Source organism: Notamacropus eugenii, chromosome 3, assembly GCF_028372415.1.
Source record: "Notamacropus eugenii isolate mMacEug1 chromosome 3, mMacEug1.pri_v2, whole genome shotgun sequence".
In the NCBI taxonomy this organism is placed as follows: Eukaryota; Metazoa; Chordata; class Mammalia; order Diprotodontia; family Macropodidae; genus Notamacropus; species Notamacropus eugenii.
Window position 1 is genome coordinate 29055431 of NC_092874.1, and position 14079 is coordinate 29069509.

Consider the following 14079-nt stretch of genomic DNA (forward strand, 5'->3'; position numbering starts at 1 on the left):
TTCATTAATTCATTCAAAACCCAAAGGAAAGGCTTTGTCACCCCAGAAGATGATCCTATATTCCATTAGGAAAAGCTAGATTTCGAGATGGAAGGGACCTCAGACACCATTGAGTTCAACCCCCTAATTTTACATAGGAGGAAACTGAGGTACTGAGAGGTTAAAGGGGCTTGACCAGGGATACACTAGTACCAAGTGGCAGGAGTGAAATTTGAATTAAATAATCAAATTATTGCACTGCGGTGATTCAGCAGGAAAATATGAGGCTTACATTTCTTAACTCAGATATGGAAAATTTTGATTTTACTGAGAGCTTTCAAAAATCAAAACTGAAACAAAACACAGGAAATTAAGAATGAATCGATGATACCAGTGAAAATGAAGAAAACAGGGACAATTCTTGGTGTAATTCAGGTCCAAACCCCTCCCCAGTGAGGAAAGAAGGCGTTTTCTGGGCCAGGATTCTGTTGTTAAGATTTTTTCTGTTAACACTGACCCAGTCCATAAGATTATTCTTTTACCCTCCATTTTCTAGCCTAAGAATAAAAAGAAATTATCAGAGGAAAAAGAATTTAAAAAAAGTTCCTTCCCCTGGGAACACCATTTTGTAGTTGTATAGGGAGAGCGATCTCAGTGGGGTCTTAGGAAGGGCCAGTCACAGAAAGGAGTCTGGGAGGGGCTTCCTCAGGAGACACATCATCCCAGGAAGGTTCTGGAGAGGCCAGGTTCATTCATGGCCCCGTCTGGGAAGCCGTGGGAACTCCTGCAGAATTTCAGCTTGCTCTTTTCACTGAGACACTCACTTCCAAACAAAGACATTTCTGCCCAGTCTTTTGGAGGTTCTCACATCTCCACTGTGCTAATGATCCATGCTGGGGATTCAGTGTGAACTCAGTGACTATAAATTAACTTGAAAGTGGAATAAGAGAGCAAGAGAGTGAGGAGAGAAAATCAAATATTTCCAGCCTGAATGTTAGATGACTTTTTTCCTCTTCACTTCAAGAAATCAGGATTCCATCAAAAACAAAGAGCTGTGTTTTTCTACCCGAATTATTCCAGGCATCCCACTTGTCCAAGTCCACTATTACAATATGATCTGTATAAAAGCTATGGTTACAACAAACATCCCCTCTCACAACCCCTTAGAGTCTGCAAGGTGCTCTATGCACACACACACACACACACACACACACACACACATACACACACACACACATACACACACATCTGATCGCTATGATAATCTCATACCCATTTTTCAGATGAGAAAACTGAGGTTTTGACTTGTCTAAGTTGGTCTCTAGGACTTTCTAAGGCAGTTAGGTGGCAGTGGATAAAGTGCTGGACTCAAGAAGACCTGGTTTGAAATTTGGCTTTCAAGTAACTTACTAGGTGTGTGATCCTGGGCTAGGCCCTTAACCTCTGTATGACTCAGTTTCCTCAACTGAAAAATGGGTATAATAATTATACTTACCTCCCAGAGTTGTTGTGGAGATCAAATGAGATAATGGTTGTAAAGTGCTTTGTAAAACTTAAAATATGATATAAATGCTATCTGTGATAATGATGTCAAGTGCTCTCCCTACCACGCCAACTTACTTTTCCACTTTTCCATAAGTTAATCCTTGTGGAATGGTCTAAATTTTAAGGAAAATCAGTGTATTCTTTGTGAATTATGGCTTTGACATTGTAACTATGTGTGGGGCTGATACTTCATAAAGGGAGTGTGACATGACAGTCAGCTTACGTTGCCATAAGAAAGGGGTTGAAATGAGAAAGTCACATACTTGCCTATTATTTTATGGAGCTTAAAAGACTCATGCTCCTTTATCACAGCTGCACAAAGATGAGGTACACCCCTCGCTTCCTCAGAAAAGCCTTTAGTCCCACTCTTCTGCACACCCTACTGGGTCAGATATTTACAGGACAGTGGAAAGGAGAGGCGTGGATGGTCTAAGCCAGATAGGTTTGTTGTTTTCCTTTCCCTAACTACCTTTCAGTTTATTTTGCCTTTGCCATCCTGAATCAAGAAGGATCACAGAACTACTGAAAACAAAATGTTCCTTGATGACTGAGATCATCATCTATATTTAGACAAATTAATAGTGAAATGTGTCAGCAAATGAAGGCCAAAGAGATGAGGAGACTTGTCTTTTACTCAGATAATTAGTGAAAGAGCTGGATGGAAAACCCAAGTCTCATGACTCATGGGGTAGAATGGTTTGCATGGCATGTCTTTTACAGTCTAAACAAATCTATTATTTTAACTAAAATGGACCATTGAGCAGAAAATTTAGTCACCCTGGATATACAAGAAAGTCAATTTTCTTTTTGTTTATCACTAGAGAAAATACCTGTTGTCTGGAGGCTGGATAGGTCTTAGATTAGATGGTGATTTAAAACTCTCTTTTCTTTCAATCATTTCCCCTCTTGGCCTATAAACCCAACACCACTGATTCCAAGGGGAGATTTGATAGCAGCCTTCACGTACTTGAAGGACTGTCACAGACACTCACCCCACTTAGCCCCAAATGGCAGAAGTATGGGTAGAGGTTGACAAGAAACCAATTTGGGGTTGATGTCAGGGAACACTGCCTAACTATTAGGCATGATGAGCTGCCTCAGGAAGTAGTAGGTTTCCCCTTCCAGGAAATCTCCAAGCAAAGACTGGAGGACTACTTGTAAGGTTTGTTGTAACAAGTTGCTTCTATGGGCTAGATTGGATAGTCATTGAGGTCCCTTCTAACACAGATTCTGTGACTCCTTTAGATTAAGTCTTTCCTTCTGTAGGAGTTCTCCATGAAAAGGTAAATCTCTCTCAAAGTCTGGGGGTTAAGCCCTTATTAGTCATAAACACCCAACTTAATTTTTCTCTGGAGTCAGAGGACCTGAGTTCAAATCTTAACTCTACTTGCCTGAACTTGGCCAAATCACTTGACCTCTTCCTGGGTATCATTTGTAAAATGAAAAGGCTGGACTAGCTGACCTCCAAGGTCCCTTGCCATTCTAGATCTAAGACCCTATGACTGAGTTGTTCTACAATAAGAGAGGCAATCAAGGTCAATGCCCTGAAGGATTAGGGTACAGAAGAGAGTTTAAGTGAAGATGACTGGATCAAAGTTCCCTATGGGAAAGGCAAGTCTGGTATCATCAAGGGGTAGCAAGAGACTCTGGGACCCTCAGGACTGAGGGTGACAAGAGAACAAAAAAGGGAGCTGATGTAGGACTAGGACTTAGACCACTCATTTCAATTCAATAAACATTTATTAAAGGCGAAGCAAAAAACCCTCAAAAATTGTCCTAGCCCACAAAAGAATTCTTATCATTGGGTGGTACAATGCACACACAGATAAATAATGACCCTCTAACTGTACGTGGGAGAGAGTGCCAACAAAGGAAGGGATCAGACGATCAACCTGAGGTTGACTAAGTCTGTAGACCTTACAATGTCCTTGCCTCTGCCAATTCCACAGGGAAAAGGCCAAAGGCCCTCTCCTCCACCCCAGCTCAGTTTTCCCCATGGAGTACAGTTCCCTGATACCAAGGTCTGCACCTGTTCTAACTATCTATGTCTTAGCGTCTCCAATGCAAATGAGCCATCTGCTTTCTCAAGCCCTATGCTTAGGTAGCTGGAAAAGGTGGGCATTTATTTTTAAAACTAGGCATCCAAGTTATAATTATACTGTTAGGACTCAAGTGGGTGGGCTGTGGAGATGTGTAACCTAGAGTTACAAACACCTTGGACTCCCCCTTTTTTCACTTCTCTACAAAAGGAGGTTGAAATAGCTACAGAGATCAGGTGAGGGCTGTTTGCAGAGCACGGCACATGTGACCCCTCGGCAGCAGCCTCTAAAAGCATGAGTCTTTCTCATGGAACTAGAAAAAGGGAACTCAAGACATTTTCTTTCTTTTTCTTTCTCTGTTTCTCTATCTCTCTTCCTTCCTTTCCTTCCCTCCTTCCTTCTTTCTTTCTGATAATATGCTGTCTCTGCTGCAAAGGCCTGTCTAAGGGTAGAAATGTGTTAAGTAAAGCTAAAGGAATGTTCATACTTCCTTTGCTATCCAGAGTTAATGGACTTCAAGTCCCAGAGTGACCCTGACACCACTGGATTGGACGGCTGGTGTCCAAACAAAATTTGTTTCTGCTTCTGTGACCAAGGCAGGAAAATACTGAGATCTGATGAATGAATGCAGCAGGTGGTGAAAAAATCTCTCTCTCTCTTAATTAGTAGAAGTTGTTACATATGTGTGTATGTTTGTACATATATACCCACACACATACATACACAACATATATGTTTACACACTCACACACACATATATGTGTATGTGTACACACCTGTATAAATGTGTATGATCAGAAGAAGTTGAGGAGATAAATGCGTGTCCCCAGGTTCTTCTAAAAACAGGATTTAGAGATGGAAGGGACCTTCCTCATTTTACAGATGAGGACACTGAAATCCATTGTCTGTCTGACTTGTCACACAGAAGGCGCTTAATAAATCCTTAGTGATTAGCATATTTTTATGCATGTCATTTCATTTAAATCTCACAACAATTTTTTCAATTGCTTTTATTTTGTACATGTATATGCAGTGTCTACTAGAGTGCCTGGCATGTGGTAGGGGCTTAATAACATCGGTTGGTAGCTATTAATAATAATAAAATTAATATTAAATAATATTTAATAAAATTAAATTTTGTAAAAATAATAATAGTAGGAGCTAACATATATGTAACATTTTAGATAAATTCTTTTATTTGATACAGTACCCTGGGAGGTAAATGCTATTATTACTTTCATTACATAGATGAAGAGACTGAACCTGAGATAGGTTAAATAAACTGCCCAGGAAAACACAGCTTGTAAGAACTTCAGGCGGGTTTCAAAGCTGGATCTTCCTACCTCCAAGGCTAACATTCTATTTACTGGATCACACCCAGAGACTAAATGATTTGTCCAGGGTTACATAGCTACTACCAGAGGTTCAAGTCCTTTCAAACTCAGGTGTTCTTTTCCTCTCAATCCAGCATTCGATCAGCTTTGCCAGGCCAACTTTGCCTAAAAGTGACAAGGTTTCAAACCTGCCTTTGACCTGAGATCTGGTGGTGTGTTTTGGGGTTTGTGTACAGTGGGGTGGGTTGTTGTCACTGTTGTTTTTAAAAAATGTTTGTGTCTCTTTAGAGTAGGCCTAAATGGTCCTTGGTAGGACAGGAGCAGTTTGTGATGTCACGTGGGAACAGACAAAGAAATAAACCAAAATGAGGAGGCCATTCTGTGTTCTCACGGAGAATTTTATGTGGTTTCCTGAGGACACAGACACGCTTCGAAACTCATCGGCTTGTTACTGCATCAGTAAAGGCAAGCAGCAGAACGGACGACCACACCAGTGTAATCTGTGTGCCCACCAAAATGACTATAACTGAGGTTTAGTGTGTTTAATCTGAAGGTTTTGTTTAAATGTTAGCTTAATGCAAAAGGGGAAATGGGAAGGGGGAGAGGGAAATAAAAACCCTCTTATGTCAGGAGCAAAGTGTCCATGGAAGGCCCATTCATTCAAGCCAATCGACCTTTGGAGACGTTAACAGTTTAAAGTGTAAATTTGAATTTAGAGACTTTATGAAAAGCTGTTTTTAAGCTCGATATGCCCCAAATGAGAATGTGACAATGAGTACTTAGGGACTCTTAAATCCAGAGATTATTCAATGGCCATATACTACAAAAACGCTTGTGAAACTGCCAGAGGAGGGAAGGAATATTGCAAAAAAAACAAAAACAAAACCTTAAATAACTTCCTCAAACAAAATCGAAGACATGTTTCTCCTACCGCCCAATAGGAATGTTTGCTCAAATACCTACAAATGCAGAGGGTCTCAATTTGTGAATGAATTGCCTCTGAACTCTGACACAACATGGCCCTACAGTAGTCATGGACAAAGACTGAGCAGAGGTCAAACTCTAGAGCAAGGGACGCTCATTATTGGGTGGACTGGACCCTACTAGATCTAGCTGGTTTCGGCACTCAGAGAACACTATATTAGATCCTTATAGTATCGTTGATAAGGGGTCACCATGTCTCCTTTTGATTACCACCAGAGATGGGAAGCTCATTATCTGCCAACATCATCCGTCCCAATTTTGGACAACTTAATTATTCACAGAACCACAGAATTTTCAAGTTGGAAGGGACCACACAAGCCATTAAGGACAACTCATAGCTGCAAAGGAGTTCCCCTAGAATGCAAGGATCTAGTTCCTGGCTGAAGAAGTCTAGTGATGGGGAACCTCATTACCTCTGGAGGCAGTCCATTCCACTTTTAAGTTACTCTAATTGGAGGCAGATTTAACCGGCATCAGGAGGAAATTTGCCTCCTTACGAATTCTAGCCACAACTCTGGGTTCTTCTCTCTGAGGTAAAAAAGACCAAACTGAATCTCTCCTCCAAACATTTGAAAACTGTAATCCTATGAACCTGGAGTCTTCTCTAGGCTAAATAGCCATAATGCCATCAATGAATAAATTTCACATGCTATGGATTCACCATTTTCATCACCTTCCACTGGACGCTCTTTGGAATACCAATATCCCTTAGAAACTGGGGCTGCCCAGAATTGAACACAATAACACTTGAGGTGTGGTGTGGCCAGGGCAGAATATGGTGGGACTCTGATCTTCATACTAGGCCAAAATCTGACTTTTGGAATCTCCCACTTATTGGGTCAGCAGTACCCAACAGAGTGAGTCCAATCATTTTTCCACAGGACAACCCTTTAGGTGACTTTAAGCTACTTGTACCACATTGGACCCCGGCCTTGTTGCTGCAGATTTTTCTCTCTGACTTGTTGTGGTTTTATTCACACAGCAGCACCACCTCCAGTCCCCAACCTGTGTACCACCGGTTCTCTTGGCTGGGCTCCCACTGCTGAGGCTTATTTTCTGCTCTAACTGTGACTGGCTAGGCCAGGTGGACAGATCTCTGCTTTTGCAACAAGTCCCAATGGCCCCGATTAGATTAGAAATAGTCATGAGAGGCCCCGTGTCTGGTATCAGAGACTCCCAAAGGTTCTCCCTCATACAGGTCCAGACTCCCTGGTAAATCTCCTCTCTGAGTGCATGTCCCCTTCATTCTTCGTCTCCTAGACTTGCCCTCTCATTTCTGCGGCTCTTTCAAAAAGCAGCTAAAACCCAAGACATATTCTCAGAGTGTGGCAGCTACCTGACATTGTGGGTAGAAGTCTTAGGCTTGGGATCAGGAATCAGTCAATCAATCAGCAAGAATTTATTAGAATACCTACTGTGTGCTAGATGCCAGGGATACAAATACAGAGAGTGAAACAATCTCTAATCACAAGGAACTTACTTATAATGATGCACACAAGTGTACGACAATATATACAACAAGAAGAGCAAGTTAATAAATGCCTCTATATCAGGCCCTTTGGTGGTCTGGAGAAGCTTCTAGATCTCTTCCCTCCTTTTTAAATACACAGAATAAATGAAATACTATAGGCTTACAAAGGAAATTAATTAAAGAACAAAACTGCTATAAAAATATTTTAAAATAAGTTCATGGACTCCAGTTTAAGAAAACGTAATGCGTGTGTATATGTGTATGTGTATGTGTACATACACAAACATGTTTACCCTATATGTCTGCGGGCACACATAAACACATATGTAAGTACACATGTACAATATACTATGCAGGCGTTGACAGTATCAGGAAAGGTTTCATGTAGAACATGGTGTCTGAGTCTGAGATGCTTTGAGGCAAAGGTAAGGAGGGGGTCCATTTCCAAGAAAGGCCAAAAATGTCAAATCCTGACTCCTGATCTTTACTAGCTGTCTGATTCCTGGACAAACCCTTAGCCTCTTGTCTACTTCGGCTCCTCTTTGGTAAAATCAGTAAACAGTACCACCTATTTCACAGCGTTGTGGTCAGAATCAAATGAGATATTACAGGGAAATCACTTTGCAAACCCTAACACCCCACAGAAATGCCAGCATCATCACTCCCTAGTGGCTGAAGGATGGGAATGGTAAGGCACACTCCTCCCTCCATTTGTCTACACCCATCAGGGTAGACAATGTCTGGCCTTTACACGTCTCTCTCATTCACATTTCCTGCTGTTGGTTTATGCCACGCTGAACTACAAAGGGCCCTAATTATCTCATGCAGATTCAATGGAAGCCTGAATGCCATCTGAGAGACGGGCAGGAAGGAGAATGGCAGTACCAAAACCACCACTGTCAAAACAGATGATTATGCTTTAACACTGGGGAATATTACCATCCCACAAAGTAACAAACCGTCCAAGAAATCGAGTTTTGTGACCTCCTAGGGTATGGAGAAGAATTTATGAAATGGCTAGAATGAAGCATTGCTGAATCCTCGGAAAGTCCCACAATGCCCTGGCTCGTGTTAGCTGACGTCCAACAGGGGTTCCGGGGGAGACCCTGGAATGAGTCCCCCTACTCCTTCCCAAATGCTCCTGACTCAGTCAGCTCCAATGTACTTGTCAGAGCATCCAAGGCTCAGCTCCAACAGCGTGTCTGAACAACTCCAACATCCAGCTACTCCCAACCAACAACAACCTCTGAAATACATGTGTTCCCACTAGCGCTATCTCCTATCTGCAACTGCTCATGTTACTTCCTTTTCCGGTCATTTGTTTGTCCGTTGCAAATCGTAGAATGCCCAGACTGGCTCTTTCTGTGTTCTTAGATTATCCCACACTCGCCTCTTTGTCTAGCAAATTTGCCTCCTTCCTCAACTCTTTATATTTCAGGTGTTATTAAAACTTTTTAAAAGCATCACTTTGACTTTGTAGTATTAATACCCACCCGTAATAGAGATTAGATAGTTATTCCTTACCTTTTAAGAGAAGGTCAGTTTTTAACTTGGACTTCTCTGCCTTCTTCCTAATTTCTTAATAAATCCTTAGACTTCCCCAAGATATTGCTTAAAATAGCCCCCTAAATTCAAAGAACGAGGATAGTGAAAGGTCTTATCCATCAGTTAATCAACTGATGAAAAGGCATTCATTCATCTGCTGGCTTGCTGGTTTGTTGGACACAGTTTTTATTAATGTCTTTTGTTTTACATCTATTAGATTTCCCCCTACCCACAGAGTCATCCTTAATAACAAAAAAAAATTTTAAGAAAAAAAAATTTTTAGAGAAAAATAAATTTGACATGTTGTCAAAAAGTATTAAGGGGCTTATGAAGCCCACGCACTGAAGATACAAAGACAAAAATGCAACAGGCCCTGCCTTCAAGGAGTTTATATTCCATCATGCCATAGGGAGACTGGATAAATGGAGGATGTTGAGTATAGACTCAGGGGTCTTCTACTACTTGAAATGCAGTCATATAGAAAAAGAAGAAGACTTTGTTTGACCCCAGAGGACTAAATAAGGAGAAATGATTAGTAAAGAAACAAAACAAAGATTTGATGTCAGAAAAGGCTTTCTAAAAATTAACACCATCCAGGAAGCACAGCCTGGGATTCCTCAAGAAGTGGTAGGTTCATCCCATCAAGCTCCTTAAGTATGGGCCGGATGTCTGTTTGCCAGGTATAATACAGTGAAGATTCCCCTTTGAATATTGTTTGGACTAGAGGGCCATTGAGGTCTCTTCCAAGTCTGAAAATCTGTGATTCTATGAGAATCCCTTGCCCTTGTGACCTCCTGCTGTACCCACCTAGCCGAGCACCAATCTTGAGTAAAACCTGCCATCTGCTTTCTCTGTTCTGTTCTCAAACTCACGATTGTTGCCAAAGAAAGCCATGTCCCTGGGCCAAAACGCTCCACCTGGAATCCACGGGCCTTCCCACTGCTTAGCCATACTGTAATTCATTTCTTATCAGCTCCCCACCACATTCTCCACTGCATCTGTTCCAAACTGTGTCCATTGTGCTGAAATGTTCGACCGGACCCCTGCTCTGTTTATGTTCAGTAGATGTTCCCCCTCCTGCTTTCTTGAGAACAAGGATGGTAATTCCTTCAACTTCTCACCTCCATATCCATAAACTGCTCTAGATCCTCACTCATCTCCTCTTCCTCTTCAATTTCAGCCTCTTTCCCAAAGCCAACCCTCCACCTACATCCAGGATCCCATCTCTCCTTCTCCAGCATCTTGATCCAGCAGCAATCCATTCTTTCTCTTCTCACTGCAGTCTCTTCACTGATTCCCTCTGCCTGCAGATATGCTCAGATCATCTCTTATTAGCCCTACCATGCCAAATCCACCCAAACTACTGCCCTTTCTTTCCTCCCTCTCAATACCAAACTTCTAAAAAAGATCAGTCTACATTCATTAGCCCAATTTCCTCCCCCCAATTCACTGTTACATCTCAGCCTCCTGTAATCTGACTTCCAATACATCCCTTATAGCTGCCCCTCTGTCACCAACATAATCGCCATTTTCCTCCTGCCTCTCTTTTCTTCTCCATCTTCTTTTCTGCCACTTCCTGAACTCCCCCAGGGGTCACTGCCTGGAACTTCTTCTCTTTTCTCCCTGCACCCCACTGATGATAATCTCATCTCGTCCTATAGATTCAACTGACACCTCTATGTAAGTGACTTTCTAATCTACATTTCTAGCTATAATCTTTCCCCTGAGCTCCACACCCACATTTCCAGTACCGTACTGGACATTTCCATTTGCATTTTTTACTGGACACCAACACGTTCCAAACAGAACCCAGCATCTCCTCCACTTTCTCAGTTTGCTTCTCTATGCTGTCCTACTTCCATTGACAGTATCATCATCGTCCCGGTCACACATGCTCATAACGTTGGAATCCAACATGGCACCTTCCTTTCCCTCCACATCTGCCCATCTCCCTGTGGAGGTTAACAAAGGTAGACAGGGAACTCTCCACAGGAAGGGAATTTAGGCTCTTCTAGAAGCCAAGGCTCAGGTACCTAAGTCTAATTTGAAACTCATGTGTGCCCATGAGGCCCTTGAGCCCAACTAACCAAACCCCTTCCCTTTGTTTATCTTTGCCCATTGTCTATTATTTAGCACTGAATTCTTACAGCAAAAAAATTTACATATTGCTTCCTGCTCACTGAGCCTTGTGTTGTGCTATGAAGTAGTTATGATCCTTCTAGAATTCTCCATCTTTCCCCAACTCCCATGTTACTGATTCTACTAAGAACAACTCCTCTCCTGGAGGGACTAGATGGAATAGTAGAATGCCCAAATTGTTACCAAGAACTGTCAGCTCATGTCTGGGTCCTGGAAGGAATATCAGACTAGGATATGAGACACCTGTGTTCCTGTCCTCCATCTTCCACCAACAAGTTGCGTATCCTGGGACAGGTCTTTTCTTGCTTTTGGCCTTGGGTTTCTTTATCCATAAAATGATCGACTTGGACGGAATGATTTCTAAGCACCATTTCACCTCAAACATTCCGTGAAGGGATGTCTCCAATTCCACCTCATTCAGTGTGGTACCATGGAATGGAACTGAATCGGGAGATGGAGGCCAAGGATATCAAATCAGGACATGGACACAACCAAAACATTTAACCCTGTCTACCTATCTTTGTACTGCTTTCCCTCCTCAGTTGTCTAACCTTGGATAAATTGATGGTAATTATCTGAACCTCAGTTTCCTTGTCAATAAAAATGAGGGGGTTGAACTGCCTATGGAAAGAACACTAGATCAGGGGATTGGGGCTCAAATTCTATCTCTGACATTTACTTTATATAGGATTTTGAGAAAGTCGCTTAGCCTCCTTCTGCCTCAGCTTTCTCACTTAGAACATGAAGGTGTTAGCGTGGATGACTTCTAAGCTTTCTCCTGACTCTATATCCACATTCTCATGAACCTATAAATGTCTGTTGTAGATCTTATTTCTACTGCTTATTTCTCTAGTCTTCCCATTTGTCCTTTTTTATTCTTTTCTTGTGTTTGATCAGTCTCTAAATTACAATCCTCCGATGGCTCTCTCTCCTTCCCCTTCATATCTGTTCAAGAAAACAGGTTGGTTTAGCCCACTGCCACTTTCTCACTATTGTCTCTATTTTTTTCAATCGAATGAAGGCGATAAGCTCAATGAAGACAGGGAACAACCTTACTGGGTGTGGGGAAACATTTCTAAATGCTGCCAACAAACCAGTCATTTTCAGAGGAGGAGGATATGGTTTGGAGGAAAAGAAGCAGGATGTGGGCCCCCGGCCCACACAAAATAAATATAAGATTCCAGTTTAGTTCCCATCTGGATTACTCGTTAAAATCATGCAGCCTGGGACTGAAATACATATACAAATACTCAGGAGGTAACAAGAAGGCTGTGTCTACACAGGCAGAGTGAAATGATAGTTTTGGCAATAATCCTATAAGTTTGGTTAGGTGTTGATGAACAATCCAGTTAATCCAAGGCAAAGCCTTCCCACCTCCCTGGAGTATGTGTTGGGTTAAAATAATAAATATTCATATTTATTAAATGTCCATGATACGCTAAAGGCATCATGTTAAATTCCTATTTGAATTCTAGACTTGGCTTTGCTTACTCAGACCTATTTCAGCATGACCCAGGATCTACCCTCCTCTGCTCTCCTCCAACCTCCCAGTAGGCCTGGATCCCATCTGGTGATTCCAGTAGTCAGGAGGTACCATAGGAAGCCATTTTCTCTGAACCAAGCCAATGCAATGACTCTGAGTTCCTTGCTACAGAGAAGGGGATAAGATGGGGTGTTTGGACTATGAGTGTCCACCTGGCAAGGGGAAAAGGGCCTTCTTCTGGAACTGCTGGAGCTGACAGAGCCTTCAGGAACCTGGGTCACATCTACACCCTGCTGGGGCATCAGACCAGGTAGGGCTTCAGGGGAGGAGCAGATGGAACTAAGCTTTGGACAATTTCAACAGCTGAACTTTGGAAATTAACCATGGACTGAATTGTGGCTGAGAGATCTCTTTCCTTCAGAAAAGATCTCTCCCAGAGGAGCTGCCCCCAATCATTCAATTGAGTCAGAAGTAGCGGGTTAGGAGGAAATTCTCAGCAGAAGTGTAACCTATGGTCTTTGCACGGCCTTCTTCTATCTGGACCAGCCATGTCAGACTGCAGATGCCCTTTTTAACTCTGTAGATCATCAGCCAATGGCTCCCTCCCTTCCTTAATCTGAAGCCTCTTCACTCTTTCTCTAGGCCTCTCCTAAGACATTTCCTTTCCCTTGAATGCAACACCCCATTCCCCATATCCACACCTTTGCATTAGTGTCCCTCTCCCTAGACTCCAGATCACCTAGGCTTTAAGCACCACCTATCCCATCAAAGGTAGGACAAAGAAGTCAATGGTCCACGAATCACTTCAAGAGTTAGAACACTTGCCAGTGGGGAAAGAAAAGACCATAGACAGACCCCAGTGAGAGTAAGAATGGCCAGGGCCATCAAATTGCTACACCTGCTATAATTTCAGACTATGCCTTCCCCTAACCTAGGTTCCAGCTGGAAGTCAAGATGTTAACGTCCATCAGATGTGGATTCTTACAGTTGGTTGTAGGATCCATATCTTTTTTGATGGGGCTGTGGCTAGAAATAACAGAGACCCATTCAGATATGTATTTTTTTCTTCAGCCCTGGGACTTTCAACCTGAGATTAAATAAAATGTGCAGGTTATGTTACAAAAATCAATGTTTCTGTTTTTGCTGTGCCTTTACTAAGCTTAATTAAACTGTATATCGAAAATTATAGCTTTGAGTGAAGGTAATAAATGAAGGACCCTGAGGGGAAGGTCAAAGAAGTCAGGGTAGCAGCCCAATGGGGGCTGAGCCAATAGTTGTATGTATCTTATGAACTAGACAATGTAAGATGAGGGAACGACAAATAAAATCTGGGAAAATAATAGTACACAGAGCTGATACTTGACTGATATCCATATGCTGAAAGAGGGTAAGGCATAGGTTATAGTGCTCCTTCCCTAGTACAGAAGAGGTTAAAAGACTTGCCTGAATTGACACAATGAGTCAGAAGCAGAGCTGGGACTAGATTCTGCCTTTTTTCTTTCCCAACTCCATCTCACACTAAAAGTAACTATTCTCATCAGAAAAAATTCCAACAACTGC

At 42.1% G+C, this 14079-nt stretch overlaps 1 protein-coding gene across 3 annotated transcripts in view; it reads right to left on the minus strand.

Moving 5' to 3' along the window:
• Positions 1 to 14079, minus strand: part of RARB (retinoic acid receptor beta) — a 176155-nt gene that overhangs the window by 75759 nt on the left and 86317 nt on the right. The gene's annotated exons all lie outside the window — the stretch shown is intronic.